General features: G+C 42.2%; 1 non-coding gene across 1 annotated transcript; it reads left to right on the top strand.

Moving 5' to 3' along the window:
- The first annotated feature begins 3,607 nt into the window (after window positions 1-3,607).
- Window positions 3,608-3,679, top strand: Trnae-cuc (transfer RNA glutamic acid (anticodon CUC)). Its single transcript has one exon. It is a non-coding gene; the product is annotated as a tRNA-Glu (tRNA).
- The last annotated feature ends 7,204 nt before the right edge of the window (window positions 3,680-10,883 follow it).

The following is a 10,883-nucleotide window of genomic DNA, read 5'->3' as shown; positions in this document are numbered from 1 at the left end:
GCAAGGTGATGGTCTTTCGTGTCTACTATTCAACATCGCTTTGGAGGGGATAAGGAGTACGAGTGGAACGATTTTCACTAAGTTCGTCTAGTGTTTTGGTTTCGCCGACGACATTGATGTTATGGCACGTAACTTTGAGAAGATGGATGAAGCCTACATCAGACTGAGGAGCAAAGCAAACTGGTTTGGACTAGTCATCAACACGTCGGAAACGAAGTAGATGATAGGGAGAGGCTCAAGAGAAGACAACTTCCCATTTTAAGTTTTATACATTTTAAGTTTTATACCGCTCTAAGAATGGTTTTCAAGATCAATTTATACGATCTAACAATAAAACCGAGTAATACACGACAACCTTCTGATAACCACTATAAGAGTAAGATATGATCAAGTTGCCCTCTTTAGATAACCACTATAAACCTATTATAAGAGCATTTAGAAACCCTTTTTAAACCACCCGCAAAAAGGGAATTTGGCTGCGGCAGCTGTCAAAATGTTGCATTAAGAAAGAGAAACAAATCTTTGCAGAAAAATAATAACAAAATGGATTGTTGATGAAAATTATGATGATGACAACAAAATAATATTTTATTTCAGGTTGTTATTTCGATTCACTACCATTAAAAAGAAGTGCGCTTCCGATTTTATGGTCAAATGTTGTGAAAAAAATAATGTTGAACACCACGCGCCGGCCATATAACGTAGTTCCGGGAAATAAATCGAAAATATTGATTACCACAACATCTAGGATGTCCACTAAATCGATTAGTATTTTGCCCAAACTATTAATTAATAAAATTATTTATCGGAAAAAGTATGATAAGCGGTGAAAATTTCGTTAAATCATGCATTTCAGTGATATATTTCATTGACTGCGAAATGCTTTGCCGTTTTCAATATGGCCATCATGGAATTTGATCAGAAAAATTTTGCTTTTATAAAACACCGTCATAAACTCTTCGCAATACGAACATTCTTATGGGGGTAATTCATTTGACCACAGTATGACCGAAAATTGTAGATTTATTCGAGCGTTGAAAATTGGATTTATTACGCTCTTCATCACTACCATAGATCTGTTCATATGGTCAATAGGCATTTGACGTTTGAAGCATTTTTCAGCAGATTTATGGGAGGTTTATTGATAGCAATAAGAGCGCCAATAAAACTGAGCAATCAGCTTCGTGATTGCTGTCATAAGTCCGCAATAAGAATTAGATAAATCCAAGAAGCATGGAAATTGTTACTTGGGTTGAGCCACTCACCACGAGTTTGTATCGGTGATGACGAAATCGAGGTGGTAGAAGAATTTGTGTACTTGGGCCCACTGGTGACTGCCGAAAATGATACCAGCAGGGAAATTCGTAGACGCATCGAGGCTGGAAACCATGCATGCTTCGGACTCCGCAAGACGCTCCAATCAAATAGAGTTCCAGTGTTGGTAAACTCATACTCAAATTTCAATCATCAAGAACTCATGCACAGGCTAACTCGCTTGCGATTCTGTAGGGAGAGCATTGCGTTTGAGTTTCTCCGACAGAATCGCATTGTTTCACTCACTCGCCGAAAAATGATTTCGCTCTAAAAAGCGTCAAAACGCTATCGAGGCGTGAATTTTGTTTACATTTGGATTTATTAGCCATTCTGCAATGAAGAACATGTAAAATTCATGCAATGATGCAAATCGCAACTCGAATCATGAGCGATTCTCAGGGCCATGACTCTGTTGGGATTTGACTCACGCATGATTTGAATCGCTGATGAGATTTGACAATTTGAGATCTTACCAACACTAAAGAGTTCAATAGTTCAATTCCAAAACTTTCCTTCTGGAAGCTTTATGGGGCTTTTGGCCTTTTGGGTGTTAATTCCATGAACCAATTATTTTCTCTAAAACATGTCCACAAACTTCTCGCTTCATGGTAGTCCGTTTCCTCTGTTTTTCTTCCACGTAATTACTTGATCGTTGGTCAATTAAGCTGTTGCATTTGAGACAACATCATCAAATTTTCCATATCCATTGTGGTTCCAAAACTGATAAAGCAGTCATCCATACGACAGATGAAAACGTAACCTCGCCACCATAGAACGATGTGTTTTGGGTACATAACATGTACAAAAAGCGCGTAAATAGTCTAGCCATTTTTTGGCACATATTCTCAAGTTGCATTCAAATGGGAATCCTATCTTATCATTTCATATTGAAAATTGGCTGGATCGGACTAAAGACTTAAAAGTTATGGAAAAAATACTATTTTTCCATAATACACCAGAAAGACACCGATACCGCTAGGTGAATTATTCAGGGTTCTTCCTAAATAATTTCTGACCACACCACAGCAAGTAAAATAAAACATAAGTTTTTCATTAATTAATTGCAGATTTGATTTTTTTTTTCTGGTGATTCGATTATTCGGGGGGAAAAAATCGATACTCCGGATAATCGAGTCCGACCTGTAATAGAAAAACTTTCACTCCTTCATCCTCTCGTTTAAAGATGGTTAACCTTGCCATACTTACACTGCAATGTCAAGATATTACGAATATTAGAAATGTCTGGTCTGAGCATCCAATAACCTTTGCAGCCCAATTTAAAAACACAGAACCGACATCGGAAATGTGTGCGAACAAAGTGTGACGCCGGGAGGGTCACAAACCCAAACATTGAACTTGAGCCTTGGGACGGCGACCGAGCCAGCTTCCTCGTATGAGAGCACAAGAACAAAACAGCAAAACGGCATTTGCACGTTAAATAATGGCCGGTACAGAATGGCAAACATCAGCGCACATTAGTTTAACGAGAATTTAAATTTGCTTCCCATTAGGAACTCCACCCACAACATGCCAACGCAGATGAATGTACATTATTCGGCGCATTGTTGTCATCGAGCTCACCGTTTTGTGGTTTTCCGATTCTCAAATCGGAAAATATTTTGAATGAAGCCGCCGTTGTCGGTAGTGCCATCTCGTCGCGTCCGCACACATCAAGCGTCAACGGCATGCGCCGATGAGCGCAAGAATAATGAACCCACGGTGCTGAAAGTTAGGCGATGATGTAGGTATTCTAAATAAAATGATGCTTCCAACGTAGGAAAGTCTCACTAGCGGCCCACGGGACATTAACCACGTGCACGAACAAATGCTATAGAGAGTAATATTAGGGGGAAGGGCTATATGGGCAGCATCCAACATTCCTGTTCCCAACGTTAACCGCTCGGCCGCATTGCACAATAGTCTATAACAATGGTCAGAATAATTTCAGATACTACCGTGTATTAAAAGTAATTCAGTTGTAATGTGCCCGTGTTGCAAACGTTGAGAACAAGAATAGGAGTTGCAGCCCAAATAGTCATTCCCCCTACGTGTACATGAATGTTGCATAGCAAGTGCTATTTTTATTTTTCGCCTTGCCACATCATGATCCCCATACTCTCCGAAGAAGCCTTCTTCCGCCTTTTGCATATTGTCCTCTAATATTCCATAATTGCGTAACAAAGGGGAAAAGTTGAATTATGTTAATGTGGCGTAATTATTACGAATAATAGAAAGGTAATTCAACTCAAACGTAGGTACTATTTCATTATAGCGTTCATCCGTTAGCAACAAGTCCCATATTGTCTAGTGGTTAGGATATCCGGCTCTCACCCGGAAGGCCCGGGTTCGATTCCCGGTATGGGAAACCTTTTTGTTTTGTTTTATTCTATTTAATCTATAATCTATTATCTTTTATAATCTAGTATAGTTAGGAGCGGTACTACATCAGATCATGTATTTAGTGTAAATAACAAATAGAGGCACGAGACAATGAAGCTAAAATCAAGTAAAGTTCAATATTATGGTATAGTAATAACTCGTCTTATCACTGGTGAAGTGGTGAAAACTTTCCACTGAAAATCTCTAAAATTCTTCTTCAACTAATTATGTATTTCAATTCGGTATAGTTTGATTAGGACATCTGAACTGGAATCGGATATTTATTGAATTCAAATAAAATATAATTTTGTTGTAATACAATGAAATCTAACATTTAAATTATGAAAATCAAAATACATATTCATATTTACATTAATGCTCCATTTCCTTAATAAAGCTGCAGCAGGACCTTTCACTTCTGTGCGGGTCACCTTTCCATTATGTGCTGCGTTTTGGTCGGTGTTTCCTTATTGCCCAGATGTCAATTTTCCTTATTATGTTTGCCATTCAATATAAAAAAGGGAACCGTCAAGCTTTGTCCCCTTCGCCCGTTCTGATCTCGGCCCAACCATTTGTTACCTTCGATTCCATCATAAAGCATAAACAATCATGGAATCGCGAACGATAAAAAAATATCCTCGCTTCTCTTATTTAATAAGAAGGGCGTTCTCGTCGACACAATCTTGCGAAAAAATATCATTCCGGACCGCGCGCGCTCCAACGATGGTTTTGTGTCAGTTTGGATGGTGGTACAAAATGCACAATGGGTCATGTGTTGATCGTTGAGCATTTGAAATGTTAGTTCGTGCATTTCATATATGTAAAAATAGGTCAGAAAACAGTGGCTACACTATCAAAATCGAATAAGAAAAAAATCTGTTATTCTCATACGAAATAGCATACCTCATGAGCAAGAGATTTGTCGAACGCGGCACATGGCGGTACTCTTCTTACAGAACTATTATACTAGAAAAGAAAAATATACCATAACTTACTTGATACTTGATACCTGATGGACTACAGCTCTTCAAAGAACCTACGCCGAATGGAGTATTCTTCTCCACTGGACTCGATCCTGGCCTCGATCCGATCGATGGCTTCCAGTCGCCCTGAATATTGAGCGCCCTCAGGTCCTCTTCAACTACAAAAAGCCATCGTGTATACGGCCTTCCACGAAGCCAACGGCCTCTACCGGGTTCTCTACTAAATATTATCTTCGATTGACATTTTTCCGGCATACGAACAACGTGTCAGGCCCACCGTAGTTTACCGTGTTGTATACGCTGTTGTATTCGCCAGCCCTTTATACACCTGGTATAACTCGTGATTGGGGCCCTCCTTAGCCTTGCGGTAAGATGCGCGGCTTTAAATCAAGACCATGCTTAGGATGGCTAGGTTCGATTCCCTGTGCCGGTCTAGGCAATTTTTGGTTTGGAAATTGTCTCGACTTCCCTGGCATAAAAGTATCGTCGTGTTAGCCTCATGATACACGAATGCAAAAATGGTAACTTTGCTTAGAAACCTCGCAGTTAATAACTGTGGAAGTGCTGAATGAACACCAAGCTGCAAGGCGGCAATGTCCCAGGGGGGATGTAATGCCAATAAGAAGAAGAAGATTGTTTGGAAAACGACATAATTTAAAATCCCTTTAGGTTCTTCGACATTGTACAATGCTCCGAAAACAAATTACCCGAGTTCCTCAAAAATAGCAAATCCTCGGCAATAACATTTTCTCGGTAATAACATTTTCCCGAAAATGACATATCCCTGAAAGAAGCAGGCCATTAACATAACACTATTTGGCCTAAGGTCATTCGACATGAAGGGCATTTGGGATAATTATGAACAGCATCAGAAAAATCTTTCATAGAAAGCATGCATTTGTTGGGTATGAAGCATTGATAATTGTGAAAGCAATGTAATAAAAAAGAAAAGCAAAGGTTAATGTGTTTTCTTCTGGATGGTGGATGTGATTGCTTCTTTAAATTTAGGCATTTGCCCGGAATACGGCAATGGTGGGTGTGATCCCTTCTTTAAAAATATGCGATTGCCCGGAATAAGGCATCGGTGGATGTTTTCCTTTTTTAGAAATAGATGTTTGCGCAGAATATGGCTATTCAAACCCACGATCCCTTCTCCAAAATCAGTCAATGTTTCCAAAAGACTTCTTATAATCAAATGATGAAGTATCAATAAGTAAACACATTTGCCCTGTTGACCAATTGATTTTTTCAGTTTCCGATTGTGAAAAAAAAAAAAATTGGGAACCAAACTGTAAATTCCGAGCAAGGCCGGGAACATAAAGTTAGTAATCAATAATCATCAATCACATCGATCGTTAATCATTAATCATACAAATATTGTGTCAACATTTAATAATGATCGGTAATCGTTAACCATTCTCCAAACATTTTATTCATTATTCATAATCTTTAATCATTGTTTCATGGTCTCTTAATTGAACGTTGGGATCAGATGTGCCCAAAATCCATCAAAGTTTTGAAATTTTTACCCATGAAAATTTTTCCAAGGGGAGACCAAAGGAAATGTCGAAAATCGATTTTTTGTTTTTGATGCCAAATAACTTGAAAATGCATGAAACGTCAAGATCTGATGCTAGGGTAAGGGATGTATTTTGGACCACCAGTTCGACGGCTTATATTTTGGCAAATTCCTCTTGGTGGTCCAAAATAAGAGCCTCCGTAAGGGTGGTCGAAAATACATCCTTTATTATTATTATTATTATTATTTACTCAGACTAAGGCCGAAGTGGCCTGTGCGGTATATAAGAGTCTTCTCAATTCGGCTCGGTCCATGGCTACACGTCGCCAACCACGCAGTCTACGGAGGTCCGAAAGTCATCTTCCACCTGATCGATCCACCTTGCCCGCTGCGCACCTCTCCTTCTTGTGTCCGTCGGATCGTTGTCGAGAACCATTTTCACCGGGTTACTGTCCAACATTCTGGCTACGTGCCCGGCCCAACGCAGTCGTCCAAATTTCGCGGTGTGAACGATGGATGGTTCTCCCAGCAGCTCATGCAACTCGTGGTTCATTCGCCTCCTCTACGTACCGTCCGCCATCTGCACCCCACCATAGATGGTACGCAGCACTTTCCTTTCGAAAACTCCAAGTGCGCGTTGGTTCTCCACGAGCATCGTCCAGGTCTCGTGTCCGTAGAGGACTAACGATCTAATGAGCGTTTTGTAGATTGTCAGTTTGGTACGGCGGCGAAGTGGAGTCCAAAGTATGTACGATTTCCAGCCACTATACGTCTCCGAATTTCTCTACTGGTATCATTTTCGGCAGAACCTCTTCCTATCATGTACTTCGTCTTCGACGTGTTGATGACTAGTCCGATCCGCTTAGCTTCCCTCTTCAGTCTAATGTAGGCTTCCTCCATCTTCTCAAAGTTACGTGCCATAATATCTATGTCGTCGGCGAAGCCAAATAGCTGGACGAACTTATTGAAAATTGTACCACTCGTGTTAATTTATGCTCTTCGTATTACCCCTTCCAAAGCGATGTTGAATAACAGACACGAAAGATCATCACCTTGCCGTAACCCTCTGCGTGTTTCGAAGGGACTCGAGAATGCCCCTAAAACTCGAACTACGCACATCACCCGATCCATCGTCGCTTTGATCAACCGTGTCAGTTTATCCGGAAATCCGTTTTCGTGCATAAGTTGCCATAGCTGGTCCCGATCGATTGTATCATATGCGGCTTTGAAGTCGATGAATAGATGTGTGGGCACGTTGTATTCGCGGCACTTCTGCAGTACTTGGCGAATGGCGAACACCTGGTCCGTGGTGGAGCGTTCGCCCATAAAACCCGCCTGGTACTGCCCCACGAACTCCCTTGCAATTGGTGCTAGTCGACGGCATAAAATCTGGGAGAGTACCTTGTAGGTGGCGTTCAGCAATGTGATTGCGCGGTAGTTGCTGCAATCCAGCTTATCGCCCTTTTTGTAGATGGGACACACGACACCTTCCATCCACTCCTGCGGCAAAACTTCTTCCTCCCAAATCTTGGTAATGACCCAGTGCAGCGCTCTAGCCAGTGCCTCACCACCGTGTTTAAATAGCTCTCTTGGTAGTTGGTCAACTTTAAGGGCTTTGTTGTTCTTCATCCGGCCAATCTCCTCCTGGATTTCTTGGAGATCCGGAGCCGGTAGAATTATGTCCTGCGCGCGTGCTCCCAGGTCCATCACCATACCGCCATCTTCGTCTGCCACATCGCCATTCAGGTGCTCTTCGTAGTGCTGCCGCCACCTTTGGATCACCTCACGCTCGTTCGTAAGAAGGTTCCCGTTTATGTCCTTACACATATCAGGCTGTGGCACGTGGCCCTTACGTGAACGGTTCAACTTCTCATAGAACTTTCGTGTGTTATTAGCGCGGTACAGTTGCTCCGTCTCTTCACGGTCTCGATTTTCCTGCTAGTGCTTTTTTCTCCGGAAAATCGAGTTTTGTCTGTTCCGCGCCTGTTTATATCGTGCCTCGTTCGCTCTCGTGAGGTGTTGCAGCAATCTCGCCCATGCTGCATTCTTCTCCTCAACTAACTGCTCACATTCGCCGTTATACCAGTCGTTTCTCTGATCCGGAGCCACCGTGCGTAGTGCAGTGGTTGCGGTGCTTCCAAATGGCGGATCGAATACCTCTCCAGCCATCTTCAAGAGACACTGCGCCTAACTGCTCTTCCGTTGGGAGTGCCACTTCCAGCTGCTGCGCGTAGTTTTGGGCTAGTCTACCGTCTTGTAGCCGCCCAATATTAAGCCGTGGCGTCCGACTTCGGCGCGTGTTGTACACCGTCGAGAGTTTTGAGCGCAGGCATACTGCAACGAGGTAGTGGTCGGATCCAATATTCGCACTGCGGTAAGTGCGGACGTTCGTGATGTCGGAGAAGAATTTACCGTCGATTAGAACGTGGTCGATTTGGTTTTCCGTTTCTTGGTTAGGTGATCTCCATGTGGCCTTGTGGATATTTTTGCGGGGAAAGAAGGTGCTTCGGACTACCATTCCGCGGGAGGCTGCGAAGTTTATGCATCGTTGGCCGTTGTCATTCGATACGGTGTGCAGACTATCCGGTCCGATGACCGGTCTATACATTTCCTCCCTTCCTACCTGCGCGTTCATGTCACCGATGACGATTTTGACGTCCCGCAGTGGGCATCCATCGTATGTCTGTTCCAGCTGTGCGTAGAACGCTTCTTTCTCGTCGTCGGGTCTCCCTTCGTGTGGGCAGTGCACATTGATGATGCTATAGTTGAAGAAACGGCCTTTAATCCTCAGCTTGCACATCCTTGCGTTGATTGGCTGCCACCCAATCACGCGTTGGCGCATCTTACCCAGCACTATGAAGCCGGTTCCCAGCTCGTTGGTGGTGCCACAGCTTTGGTAGAAGGTAGCCGCTCGATGCCCGCTTTTCCACACTTTCTGTCCTGTCCAGAAGATTTCCTGCAGCGCTACGACATCGAAGTTGCGGGGATGTAATTCATCGTAGATTATCCTGTCGCAACCTGCGAAGCCTAGCGACTTGCAGTTCCATGTTCCAAGCTTCCAATCGTGATCCTTTATTCGTCGCCTAGGTCGTTGCCGATTGTATCGAGTCGTATTATCTTCTATGTTGTTCGTAATGGTTGTTTTAAAGGCGGCTTATTGGGCCTGCGCAAACCTCCTGTCTCGTCGGAGGGCCGTCGTGTCAGGGCTGTTTAGCGTCCCACCTAACACCAGGACTTGGGCTTGTGCGCTTTGAGCGGCACACGGTCGCTTTGGCGGAGCCTACTTGCGGATTCATGCAGCTTTTTATAGAGGTTTAACAGGGCCCACTGTCAAACCCCACCACATCCTAGGCAGGCGCCACAGCTCGCAGATGGCCTGGGGAGGGATCGTCAAGCCCTTGGACATAGTCCCTGCTGCCCCCCCCCCCCTAAAACTACAGCCTTGTAAATTGAGCCCAAAAAAACAACTATGTTTGCTTAGATCACTTGTGGTGTGTTGTGTGATCTTTCATGAAATTGTTGGCATAGTTACCATGCATGGCACTATAGCAACCTTAGCAACATCAACAACTTTTAACACTAAGTTATTTGTTTTTCTCGGAATCGAGCTGCATAAATGTTTAATTATCAAAATATAATTGACTCAATCTGCATTTTCCGGCAAAAATCCATAATATTTATATATATATTTTTTTATTTGATCTCTGCCCATGCCTGTCAGAGTCTCATTTTGATCCGGTTATCTGCCTTTGTCCATCAGAAACCGTAACACTTCATCTCCGCCTATGTCCATCAGAGACTACTCGCAATTTCATTTTTAGGATCTCTGACCATGTCCGTCAGAGTCCAATTCTTTTTTTTTTCGTTTTTGGCTGTCTGCCTTTGACCATCAGAAACCATTTCTTATTGGTCTAGTCTTTGTTCACAATAAGACAAATTAAATTGATTCAAACCTTCTACCGACGACGCCATTGTAGAGAATTGACAATTGATGTCTTTTCGAACCAAGATTAGACCAATAACTGATTTCAATCTAGAGCTTTCAAACAAACCTTTTCTACACGCCTGCTTATTTATAATTGCATTTATTTATAGAGGTGCATAATTTTATTTTATTATTATTATCGTGATATCGTTGGTATAGAGATTTTTTTAAGCTAATGAATGGGTCTTCTCTTATTACTCACACATCCGTAATGTGTTCTGCAACCGGTGCTTTTCCGAAGAGGAAACGGAGGCCTTCAGATGTGGTGCCATCGCGGTACTTATGTTTCGAGATCCGACCTTTTGGTACCAGGTCCTCCTTCGGATGGTACCGGAATTGTTCCATGATTCTTCACACTAATACTGGACATCTTCCATGGATTAGATCTTTCATAAAATAAAATATTTGCGAAATTTTGCTCCTGCAAAAATCTAAGCGTCAACTCGCGCCAATGTTTGCTTTGACCTTTCAGTTTACAGACAAGTTTAGTGGTACTTGAATTACATTGTGAAACATCCTGCAAAAATATTTTTTTTTGATTTTATGCCTCAGTTGACAGTTAACAAACATAGCTTACTCATCCAACATTTTATTCATTGTTGATGTTAAAATTAGTTGAAGCTACCATCTTCCTATTATAAAAATGGTGGTTGCAGTTTATAATTGGAAAGTACTAGAGTAATGAGGGTTGAAATTGTTTCAT

This window comes from Armigeres subalbatus, chromosome 2 (assembly GCF_024139115.2).
Source record: "Armigeres subalbatus isolate Guangzhou_Male chromosome 2, GZ_Asu_2, whole genome shotgun sequence".
Lineage (NCBI taxonomy): Eukaryota > Metazoa > Arthropoda > Insecta > Diptera > Culicidae > Armigeres > Armigeres subalbatus.
This window is presented reverse-complemented; position numbering and strand designations above follow the sequence as displayed.